We start from the raw sequence: 13146 nt of genomic DNA, 5'->3' as shown, positions 1-13146 counted from the left end.
GTAGTGTATTATGGAGCAAAAATGGCACAGATATGTGATGTATTTGTGTTATGAAGGTGGTGCATTGCTTGACTTGCGTTCCAAGTGCAACGCAGCTCCAGCAATGCTCTTGGTGTTCTATGCTCACAAAGCTGTGTCAATCCTTACACCTGTTTCAAGCAGGCGCAGGGTTTTGATGTAGGATAGGGCTAAAAGTGACTGAAAGAAATATTATAGATTTCACTCAGTCACTTTTAGGAGGTGTTCCTATGCTAGAACACCTCCACTTCCCCCTCCCCCCCCCTCTCTGTGCAGGAAAGTCTCCTTCTGGCATAGGGCTTTAGAATGTGATGCACCTTCCATATGCATTACACTGTAAATATCAGGTACTATGGTACATCTTTTACAACACCGTTGCATCACAAAAGTGACGGAAAAAATGTGTAAAATAGGTACAAGGGGGTTGTAAATTCGCTCCTAACACATACAAAATCACCCAGGCAGTTTCACTAGCAGTGCAAATTGAAGTATAGACTTCTAACATATTTATATGGATGTGTTACATTGAAGTGCTTCGGAGGTACTACAGTATAGTATAGGTGAACACTTTATACATTTATGCTGTAGCACTCTTATAGTTTTGCACTTTCACCATACGCCTTACACTACTAATTCATTCGTTCATTTATGCACTGCACATCCATTCTGACAGTTTTACACACTAATCTAGAAATATAGTTCATTTTTTAAGCCAGTGGAGGTAGTTCTGAAAAGAAGTGGTTTTTTTTCTTTTTAGTTTCTATTTTTTTTCAGCAAGTTTTTAGTTTTTTTTTTTTAAACTAAAAAAATGAAAATGGAAACAAAAAAACTGTGGAACAGGAAGAAAAAAGAAAAAATATATTATTGTTTTGGGCAATGGTGCTCTTCTTTTCTCTTCATAATGCGGTGAATAGACTGCTCACCCTAACAAAGGAATTCTCTGCAAAATTTACAATGAATTGTAAGATCTGCAAACCGAGGCACAATAATAGGACTGCTCGGAGAAGGTGGTGGTGCAGTTGAGGTAGAAGGAACTGCAGGTTGAGGGTTCTCCTGGAACCTTTGTGTTGCCAACCTTCCATAATTATTTGGATGCAAATTTTTGACATGGCGAACTATTGAGGTTGTCCCGAAAGAGTACTTTTTAGTGGGTTCAGCCCTGGAAAGTTTAACCTCGCAGATCTTGCATGTTACTTTCTGTACATTCACCTTTTTCTGTCCCTCTGGAAATTAAGAAAACCTCCAAATGAAAGCTTTTTTTCTCTTTTTTTGAGGTGACTCAGTAACAAAATCTTCCTTAGAAGAATGTACTGATGAAGTCCTAAAAAGAGCAGCCATTGTAGAGTTTGGTGATAAAAGACTACAGCTCCACAGAATAGATGTTTTTCCTTGGAAAGTCAAAGTAGGATGATCAAAATGAGAGGGCTCTTTCAACAGTTGGAATAGGAGTTATTATGAGCCAATCAAAACTCTCCTTTTATGGTCACATAACTTTGCGTACGCTTACAGTGCTCTTAAGATGGAGCACGTACGACGTACTTCTGCGATTTGCATAATTGCTTTTAAAAGTAATAATTGCTTATTAGAAGTAAAAAAAACTATTTTCATGATTGTCCTAGATACTGTCTTCCCTTAATATGTACATTAAATACATAAATATATGTTTTTTTAACAATTAGAAACTTTTGCGCCGTACGCTTACGGGGCGCCGTATGACATCACGCAGAAGCATTGATGCGATGGGCAAGGTCAAAGCATATCCGTAATGAGGACCATTTGCCGCACAAAGTGTGGTGCGATCACTGTACGCGTACAGTGCGATTACCAAAAAAATGTGAAAAGGGGATTATACAGATTTTAACTGTAAAAAATGGAGAAACATTTTTTTATATAAAAAATTTGGGATTTAGTTTTATTATTTTACATTACGAATATGAAATATAATTTAAAAAATAAAATAAATATAAATATTTTTAATAAAAATGTAGGAAATTAGTATAAAAAGAAAAGTGTAATAAATTATACATTTAAAAATGATCATTTACTAAACCTTTGAAATTCACTGAAAAAACCATAGGTTTCAGCCACGTTATAGTTAGGAATTAGCATTTAAAAAACCTTGCAAATTCACTGAAAAACCATAGGTTTCACACAGGTTATAGTTAGCTGGAGATTTCACTCATACAAAACCATTGAAATTCCCCCGTTATAGTTAGTTCAGCTAACTATAACTCGCGCGCCCGCAATGCACTGCTGATATCACATACTACATCACTCATGACATGGTCAGTGACATCACTTATGACATCACTGATGATATTTTAAATGACATAACTGATGACATCATCCAGTGAATGTGCATCTTTCTGAAAATATTTTTTATATATGTATATCTAAAGGTGGATTGAAAAATAAATGGGTACATTAGTGTCTAAATGTTTTTTTTGTAAAGTAGTGAATACATGTATTAGCGAGTAACGTTTAAATATGTAAATATCTGTATCAGTGTCTCACTTTGTGTATAAGTGGCTGCATGGGTTAGTGAGTAGCTACATGAGTGTCTATATGGGTTATTAGTTGGTTTTTTGAGTATCAGAATGAGTGTCTGTATGGTTTGGTGGGGATATTACTTACCGCACAGATGCATGAATGACTGACTCACTGTTTGTATGTGTTTTGAAGACAGCATGTGTGGAGGACTGTATGGGTGGATGATTGTGTGTATGGGTGTGTTAGTGAGGGAATGACTGCCTCAATTGTGTCTTTATGAGTAAGTACATATGTTGTAAACGAGTATATGTTTAGTATGGAGGTATATAAGTAAAGATATATGACAGTGACAGATTGGAAGAGTTTCTGTATAAATAAGTATGTATTTCTATAACTGATTGTTTAAGATAGTAAGTTTGTGTACGTTTCTGTAGAAATAAGTGTAGTAGTGCGAGTAGAGCTGTATATGCAGGTAAATGGATGTTTGATAGTTTATTTCCATGTGTGAGTATGTGTGAATACCTATGTATAAGTGTAGGTTTGTAACAGGATGTATAGGTGTATGAGTACATATGATGAGTGAGTACATGCATGAGTGACTATATAGAACTATTGGTGAATGAATGGATGTGTATGTGGATTTAGGAATTACTAAATAGGTTGTTCTAACTGGTATTGGTATCTTCATTCTTTAGAAAATTTGACGTTCTATTTTTGAATGTGTGTATCAAAGGTTATACTAGGGTGAGAGGAGGTCTGCCACTCTTTCACAAGGATGTTGTCATCAGTGATGTCACTGGCCATGTCATGAGTGATGTAGTATGTGATGTCGTCAGCAGGGTATTGCGGGCGCGCAAGTTATAGTTAGCTGAACGAACTATAATGGGGGAATTTCAATGGTTTTGTATGAGAGTAATCTCCAGCGAACTATAACATGTGTGAAACCTATGTTTTTTTCAGTGTGTATATATACCTTCAACCCTTGGATAATAAATTCATCTGTGTATCCAGTTCGTGGTCCGTCTCCTCATTGCCTGGAGGGTTCTGATCTTTGCTAGAACCAGTAGTGGCTGTTTTTGGAGTTTGCGCAGATATATATATATATATATATATATATATATATTAGAATCCACAATCCTGAAGCGCCGAGGAAACCAAACGGACACAGCCAGGTACAGACCACAAAACCAAGGATTTTCAAAGAAAATAAAGTGCTTTTATTCCATCAATGGGGATGGCAGCATGACGCGTTTCGTCCGGGAAACCCGGACTTGATCACATGACAAAACCCAGAGACATAAGTGGTTTTATACTGATAAAAAAACGGAACTCCTCCCACAAATAAATAGATATGGAAGAAATATCTTTCACAGTATACAATACATCATCCAAAAAAATGCATTAATGTAGCAAAACAATATACATGATATAAACATTTAAAATCTGTTCAACGTATAGAGGGCAAGTGCCCAAGTGGATTGCTACCAATATAAAGTGCATTTAGTAACTGGATGGAAATCAAAACCCATAGGGTCCGTTATTACTTCAGTATAACAGTCTGAAAAACCACTACTAGATTCAAAAAGTGTAACGAAGAAAAGTGCAGGGTGCTAAATCCCAATAAGGAACAAACTAATTTGACCAGGTAAAAACCTGGGGCAGATAAATTGTGTTAATAAAGTGCAAAGTGACAATAAAGTGCAGAATCGGCAGTGCAAGAACGCATTTGTTTAAGGGGAAATACAAACTAAGGACTCATAGTATATAGCAGCAGTAGTTGTGGGACAATACAATTCATAATAACACAGCCGGATAATAAATACATGTCAGATTTTTCAGTAATTAATTAAATGACCAGAGCAAATCTTATTAAACCATCCACAACGTAAATAAATAGATTAAAACCATAAATAGTTAAAAATCCATTATAAGAAATCATGCATATGGCAGAATAAAATATTTACAAAAAGTTATTCAAGTCTTCTCCCATGTTCAAGCCATTAGGGATCTTACTGTTAAGTCTCAGAATGTATTGGCTTTCTAGTTGCCTTAATCTTTTCTCTCTGTCACCACCCCTTTTGTTCGGAGGAACTGAGTCAATAACAAAGTATTGCAAGTCATTAAGATTATTCTTGTGTACCAGCTTGAAATGACGTGCCACTGGATAATTAGGGTCAGAGTTTACAATGGCACGGAGATGCTGTAGGATACGATTAAAAACCTGCAGTTTCGTACTGCCAACATATTGTAAGTTGCACGTACATTTTAAAACGTAAACTGCATGGTCTGTTTTACAAGTGTATACGTTCTTGATAGGAATTACAGCATTAGTGAGACCCTCAACAAACTCGCTGGTGTTCACACCGAATTTACAGGCCCTGCATGAACTACATTTTCGAAAGCCTGTTTTGTTAGAATACCAGTTAGATTTGACAATAGTTTCAGGGCTGGTTTTAACCAGAGCATCCCTCATAGAGGGAGCTCTTCGAAAAGTAATATTGGGCATATCTTCTAATAATGGGCCCACCACGATATCTGTTTTTAAGATGGGCCAGTTAGATTTAATGATTTGCCTCATCTTTTTATGTTGGTTATTAAAAGTAGTGATTAGGCGAATAGAAGTTTTCTCTGATACTGAAACTTCCTCTTCAGGAATAACCTGAGCTGGCTCTTCTATCGTGGCCATTAATTCAGTAGATAAAGCCCTTTTTAGAGAGTTAGTGAGGTTATGGATATTGTAACCTCTACGCAAAAATCTTTGGTAAGCCCCATTTAGGCAATTCATGAGATCAATTTCATTGTTGCATATGCGTCTGATTCTTAAAAACTCCCCATAGGGGATGCTTTTGATAAGATGATGTGGATGGTTGCTCTGCGCATGTAAAATTGAATTTCCGGCCGTAGTCTTTCTGTACATTCTGGTCATGATCTCATTATTCTTAATATAAACCTCTACATCCAAAAAGTTTACTTTTACATCGCTGATGTCGGCGCAGAATTCTAGGTTTAGAGAGTTGTTATTGATATTATTAACAAACTCTTCGGCTGATGTTCTATCCCCCTGCCAGATTATAAAGACATCATCAATGAAACGCCACATTTTAATAATGCCACTTTCTTCCTCATCCAAATAACTACGGATCCTACCCAGGACGTGCCTCTCCCACCAGCCCACGTGTAAACACGCGTAGCTGGGGGAGAAGCACGCTCCCATGGCAACACCACGCAGCTGATGGTAAATTTCATTATTAAAAAGAAAATAGTTGTTCTTAAGGCATAAGTCAATCATGCTGATAAGCATTTTACTGTGTTCGTAATACTTATATATATATATATATATATATATATATATATATATATATATAATTATACTAGCAGCCCGCCCCAGCGTTGCCTGGGGCAGAAAGGGGTTGGGGGCAGTACACCCGCTCCCGCACCGACTCCCTCCCGCCCGACTCACTCGCGCCCCCTCCCGCCCAGACTCACTCGTGCCCCCCTCCCGCCCAGACTCACTCGCGGCCCCCGAATTGTTCTTCTAGTCCTAACCCCCAGTACCTCCTCTGAAACTGCTGCCTCCACACCTTTCCTCGGGCCCGCAAAGATCCCGCAACCTTCGGCAGCTCCGAGCCACGCGGCAGATGTCAGCGGCAGTAAGTCCTGGGGAGCAGAGGATGCGTTCCAGCAACTCTCCGGGCAGTGCGCTCAAGCGCGGACCCTCCGCTCCACCGCACTCGGACTCTCAGAGCCGTAGACATAGAAGAGAGACACGGCCCTGAGAGACTGAAATCGAGGCATTACTGCACCGCCCTCCTCCTTGTCGTCATCATGCACGTCCCGTCGTGGCCAGCGCTAGGTCCCGGCCGGCGCTACTTTCAGGGGACTACTTCTACTTTGTTTAGAAACTTAATTTTTTTTAATTTACTTTTTATTTTTTTATTTACATAGCCTATGTCCATCTACACACCCTGACATTTTAATAGATGTATCGGGTGTGTAGATTGGTGCTGTGGTTCCCGAGTTTACCTGGCCAAAAGGTGCAAGTTCTCTCTTTATAATAGTAGTATAGAATATATATATATATAATCTCCCCAATCCTGGCAACTGGAAAATGACAGACGCTGACTCCGTGGGGATACGACACAGAAAGTTTTATTCCAAAAGACGACCTAGACTTGTTTCAACGCAAACTGTCTTGAGCACTACGTCGGGCACCGTTGAATTTTCACAATATATGGTGAGCACTCTTAGTTAGTTGTCACAGCAACCATTCTTGTTAATGGACATAGAAGTTTCTACATACCACAACAGACAGGAATGTGCATTTAATCAATACATTATTATTATTGTAATAGACAGAAACTATATCAGCACAACAATAATTTAAACAAAAACTGATTTCCAATACTAAATTAGAACAATTTAAAAACACTGCGAAAAAGTAGTCAGTTAAATTGTAGCGTGCTCTGGTTCGGTTAGAACAAAGCATGAGAAAAGACTCAACTTGTTTCTTACTCTATTCTGTCCTCCAAGGTACCACATTAACCAACTACACAAATATACAAGTAATAAACATAGAATTGTATACATATAGGGAATACCCAAGTCTGTGCTTATATGGGGTACAAGTCTGTCACTTATATCAGAAGTAATGCAAATATATGGAGATGTTGCATTTGTCATTCAGTACATATCACCTCATATGTACCACGTTTGCAACTAAAATGTCCTTTTACCAAGATAAAATTTAACAAACAGAAATGAGAAGAAAGGAAGTGAGGTACTGCCCAAGTGGGCTAGTTGGTGGTTCTATCTCATAGCAAATCTTATTGCTTGTATATTTCAAACGGAGCCCTCAATCACGCACTGTGGGAGATTATCGCAACTAAGAAGTGAACATGTGTAAAAGAAAACTGTGACGTGAAAAATGGACTTAACCCTTAGGAGTGGGGTCTGGAGTGGGACAAGTGGTCAAAAAGTTACAGATGTGCATTTAGTGCCTCATCTGCATTCATCTCATTTGGGATTTTAGAATTGAGTAAGATGATGTACCTCGATTCTAGTCTCCTAAGTGTCAACCGCCTGTTCCCTCCCCTAAGGTTTTTGGGGACTGTGTCGATCACAAAGAAGGAGAGATCTTGAGCATTTCCTCCGTGACATGAGTTTGTGTCTGGCGACTGGGTTAGTAGGGTCATCATTGACGATGGCCCTGAGGTGCTGCAGTATGCGGACATGGACTGGGTGAATGGTACTACCCACGTATTGTTTGACACATGTACATTGGAGAACGTAGACAGTAAAGTCATTTTTACAAGTGCAGTAGCTAAAGTTTCAACGCTATACCCTCTGCGCTCTAGTCTTTGAAAGATGTCATCCAAAGATTATTTATTATCCTTGTTTTGACCCTTCTTCTGTGCTGCCATTTCACTTCATACAGAGGCATTCCGCATATGGGATGCTCTCTGAGACTTGTGGGGTGGAAGCTACTAGCGTGAAAGATCACATTTAACACCCAATAGACTCCTACAAACGGTCACCTCAAGTCAATGATTGATTAGAAGCACACAAAACAAGTAAGTGATAGCGCACCGCAAACTTGGACACAAAATGTGCAAACAAGTGCCAGAACTTTACATACTCATAAAACCACCATCCTTTAATTTTATTTAGGCAATGGTGAAAATCCAGGTTAATTTGATGCCCCGCTTTTGAAAACAACAGCCAACAACACCGAAAAAAGGTAAAAATCCCCCCAAGGTTTTACCTACATAAGATGTAAATTAAACAGTTTAGAGAAAAGGAGATACTAAATGTCACCCAATTTTACACCACAGGTATACAGCTCAGCCCTGAAGAAGAACCCTGTTGACTAAAAGAAGGGTTTGGAAACGCGTCGGCTATTCAGCTGTTTAAAAGAGGCAACCCAAATGTTAGGGGTTAGCACAAAAGTATAGGGCGATGCAATTAAAGTCATATTGCCCAATGTGTCTGGTCCATGTAACAATGACTACTTGCCCATAGGATCAGTACCTGAATAATTCCTGGTGTATATGATTCAATGTTTGTTTTATATTGAAACCGTGAAAGTGCAACCATATATGAATGTCCATTTATTTGTTTTTGTCAGAACATACAGAAAGCATTGTAATTTATGAAATTTTGTTTGTATTGTTTCCACAGTAAAAGGAATGTTTAATCCTCTGTAGCTCGCATAAAATGTAAATATGTTTTGAAAATTTGAAACCATGACAAATGTACACCTTCACGAAATAATGAAAGGAAGGTACACATCAGCTGAATAAATAAGCTGTTGTGATCTGAAACCAAGCCCTGGCACTTTTGTTTCTTGATTAACGTATGTTGTCCAGCCAGGACCCGTAGGACAAAACCCCTCCAGTGATAGACGTAGAAAGAGCAGGCAAAGCCTGCGTGGGTTACTAGGCACAAAAGCCAAAATAAGTTTCCAGTAATTGGTACAACGGGTTATAGAACATAACCTGTTGGAACATGTCAGAGGAGGAAACTCTTTCCTTTTCTGAGGCACACATTAAAAATTTGATTTCGGGACCCTCTCCGTTCTCCTCGATAAAACTCAGCACAAATGCACAACAACATGAAAGTGATAAATTATTAAGACTGCATAAGAAACACACTCGCACAGAATTGCACAGGCATTTTTTGTTTGAACACCTCAAGGCAGGTACTATCCCTTGGGGCCTTCAAGTAAAAAACATACCGGTGGTGTTCACAGAGGACCCTCTATACAAAAAAAGGGCTTTAGCTATATAGCGACAAAGTGTAGCAGAGACCTTATGGTCCACACCGTTGAAACAGCTAAGAGAATTTGCCAAAAAGAACAGGAAGAAATAAAGGCGTTGATCAAAGCCATAGAGGACAACCACACTGTAGACGAAGCAAAAGCTTTACTCGAAAAAATTGACAAGGAAATTGCCACATTCAGAGATAATACCATTAATTTCAGGTCTAATAAATTTGACAAAGACGTTAAGGCCTTTAAAATCGAGTCAGTTTACCCATACCTAAAGGAGGACTATTGTACCCAAACAGAATCCCGACGAGCGTTATCACAATATCAAGGGAGGCCTAAAAACAGATTTGTAACTTTTTCAGAGAGCTCATCATCAGAATCTGTTAATGACTCAGACCCTAGGGAGGGATCTTCCAAACGAAATCCTTTTTTAGAGAAGGGCGAAGGCAGAGGAAGAGTCAGATTCAAACCACAGCCCCAACCATGGGAAATGAGAACACGAAGAACCCAGTACAAGACATAAACCTCAGCTCCATAGTGAATATATCAAACAAAGAATTAACAGCACACGAGACATCTGTTTTGGAATTAGGACTCAAATTCGTGCCAACAACTAACACCGATCTGACGAATTTAAAAATAGAAGCACTAGAGTTCTGTCGTAAACTGAGATTAAAGGCATTTTTCCATAATAGAGAAGACACCAGAGTCGCAGAACCCTCTAACCTATCCAATAAATCCACATTTGTTCCCCCAACGTATACAATCCCAAAGGAAATAATAGCCTTTGAACAGATCGTTCTATCCTCCATCACACAATTGAGCAAACAAAAAATGTTTCTCAAGAGGAACATCAGTAGAGAACAAGAAAAGGCATTGAACAACTTGCGCAATGATGATTCCATAGTGTTAAAACCCGCTGACAAGGGGGGCGCACTGGTGGTCTGGGCCAGAGAAAAATACATTGCTGAAGCTAATAGTCAAATCAAGAATACTGAATGGTACAGAGAAGTCAAAGAGGATCCGACTCCACAAATAAAAGTTGAGATTCAGACAAAACTTGTAGAGGGCCGTGAGAAGGGGATATTAGGAACGAAGGAGTTCCAATATCTAGACAAAAAGAGTCCACGTATTCCGGTTATCTATTTTCTACCGAAAATACATAAGAGCTTAACTGAACCACCCGGAAGGCCTATCGTCTCCGGGTGTGATTCATTATTGGAACCGTTGGCTAAGTATGTGGATGTGTTCCTAAAACCTTTTTTGCCTGAAGTAACATCATATCTCAAAGATACTAGGGATTTTATCACTAAAGTCGAAGGGGTTCCATTTGATGGAATTCAAGAGTTGATGGTATCCTTCGATGTCACCTCTCTATACACCCAAATCCCTCAGGAGGAGGGACTAGAAGCAATGGAGTACTACCTTGACACACGACCCCGGCCACAAAGAGTCCCCACAGACTTTATCATTGATTTAGCGAGAATAGCACTCAAACGAAATTATTTCCGGTTCTTGGACGCGTCCTACGTGCAGGTGAAGAGGACCGCCATGGGGTGTCCTTATGCCCCAGAAATGGCGGTTCTCTTCATGGCCCTGTATGAGGAGCGCTTCATTTACCACAACAATCCATTTCAACAAAACATAACAAAATGGTATCGCTTCATTGATGATATCTGGTGTCAATGGAAAGGGTCTGAAGAAATGCTCGCCCGATTCCATCAGTGGCTTAACACCAGACATCCAGACATAAAATTCACAATGACATACAGCAGAACATCTCTCACTTTTCTTGACGTGGTGGTTTTTCCCCATGAAAACAAATTGACAACCACCTTACATCGTAAAAACACGGACAAGAACACAATCTTGCATTACGCAAGCTACCACCCCAAAAGTTTAAAATCTAATTTGCCGTATGGACAAATGTTGAGAATCCGACGCAACTGTTCCAGAAAGGAAGACTTTTTAACCCACTCTCAAATACTTAGTGATCAACTTCAACAAAGAGGTTACCCTCCTAAATTATTGAAACACTCAACCACACGGGCATGGCACACCCCACGAGAAAAACTATTGAGAATAAAAAAAGACACTAAACCCCTTGAAAGGCCGGTATGTGTTACCACATTCGGGCCATACACCAACAAGCTGAAGTCCATTATTTTAAAAAATTGGCATTTGATCATGAACTCTGAAGTTCCAATGGAGAAGCCGTTGTTCGCTCTAAAGAAAAACAGAAGCATTGCACAGCACATTGTAAGAGCTGACCTGGGAGTCAGCCAAGCCAAAACGGACTTACGCACGCTGTGGAAATTACCACCCATAACAGGCCTTCACAAATGTGGTTCGTGTGCTTCCTGCCCCAACACAATAGAAGGGGAGGAATTCCAATTCAACACAATAAAATGGACACATAAAGGATTCTCAAATTGCAAAACAAATAACGTAATATACGCAATCATGTGCCCTTGTCCCAAGCTGTACATTGGGAAAACCACCCAGAAAGCTAACCAACGAATAGCTCAACATAGATCAAGAATCAGACACAAAGTGCTGTCTGCACCCATGGTACAGCACTTTGTGGAATATCAACACAATGAGACAGAATTCAAATGGACAATACTACAAGCTATGAAAGTTCCTCCTAGAGGAGGAAACATTGATGCCATGTTACTGAAAAAAGAAGCTTATTTGATTCTTAAATTCAACTGTGTGATGGATGGGTTGAACGAAATGTCAGAACTACAAAGATCAAATTATTGAGCCCCCTGTTAACCCACCACTTGCCAAGAAGCATAAACTAATAAAATGTCAGTTAATGCGCTAAACACTTTGTCATTTAGCAAAAAACTGAACACACAACCAAGCAAATACATTTGGAACACTACAAGTCCCATAATGCCTAGCAGCATATTTAAACAGGAAATTGAGTTCCACTGGGTGTTGAAGCCTGACTTGAATAGCAGTGTAAGGAGTGACATGTCACGCGACACACGGAGCCCCGAGCACTGCGTTAGAGACATAGAGACAGAAGTAAGAAGTCTGTAACGAACAGACCGAAGCGTAGTTTAAACATAGGCATGACCGTTAAGTAATGGTAGCTACCCTTGTGTTCATTTCACAGAACTTTGAACCGGTCTTGAGACACAACCGTCCAAACGAACAAAAGTGTAGCAGCGCCTGGGTTCCACACCGCGCCACACAAAAGTAATTCGGGCATCTTTTCATCCGCGGACTGACCTTAATTTTCATTCAAACAGAATGAAATCATCGCGGAACACCCAATAGACTCCTACAAACGGTCACCTCAAGTCAATGATTGATTAGAAGCACACAAAACAAGTAAGTGATAGTGCACCGCAAACTTGGACACAAAATGTGCAAACAAGTGCCAGAACTTTACATACTCATAAAACCACCATCCTTTAATTTTATTTAGGCAATGGTGAAAATCCAGGTTAATTTGATGCCCCGCTTTTGAAAACAACAGCCAACAACACCAAAAAAAGGTAAAAATCCCCCCAAGGTTTTACCTACATAAGATGTAAATTAAACAGTTTAGAGAAAAGGAGATACTAAATGTCCCCCAATTTTACACCACAGGTATACAGCTCAGCCCTGAAGAAGAACCCTGTTGACTAAAAGAAGGGTTTGGAAACGCGTCGGCTATTCGGCTGTTTAAAAGAGGCAACCCAAATGTTAGGGGTTAGCACAAAAGTATAGGGCGATGCAATTAAAGTCATATTGCCCAATGTGTCTGGTCCATGTAACAATGACTACTTGCCCATAGGATCAGTACCTGAATAATTCCTGGTGTATATGATTCAATGTTTGTTTTATATTGAAACAGTGAAAGTGCAACCATATAT

General features: G+C 39.4%; 1 protein-coding gene and 1 long non-coding RNA gene across 2 annotated transcripts in view; both read left to right on the top strand.

Moving 5' to 3' along the window:
- Window positions 1–13146, top strand: part of CCDC68 (coiled-coil domain containing 68) — a 224804-nt gene that overhangs the window by 21608 nt on the left and 190050 nt on the right. The gene's annotated exons all lie outside the window — the stretch shown is intronic.
- Window positions 12401–12781, top strand: LOC147726316 (uncharacterized). The gene is made up of 3 exons (XR_015309430.1): window positions 12401–12484; window positions 12538–12619; window positions 12717–12781. It is a non-coding gene; the product is annotated as an uncharacterized LOC147726316 (long non-coding RNA).

This window comes from Lissotriton vulgaris, chromosome 3_1, assembly GCF_964263255.1.
Source record: "Lissotriton vulgaris chromosome 3_1, aLisVul1.2, whole genome shotgun sequence".
Classification (NCBI taxonomy): Eukaryota; Metazoa; Chordata; class Amphibia; order Caudata; family Salamandridae; genus Lissotriton; species Lissotriton vulgaris.
Note: the sequence above shows the minus strand (reverse complement) of the source record. Positions and strands in the feature narration are given on the sequence as shown.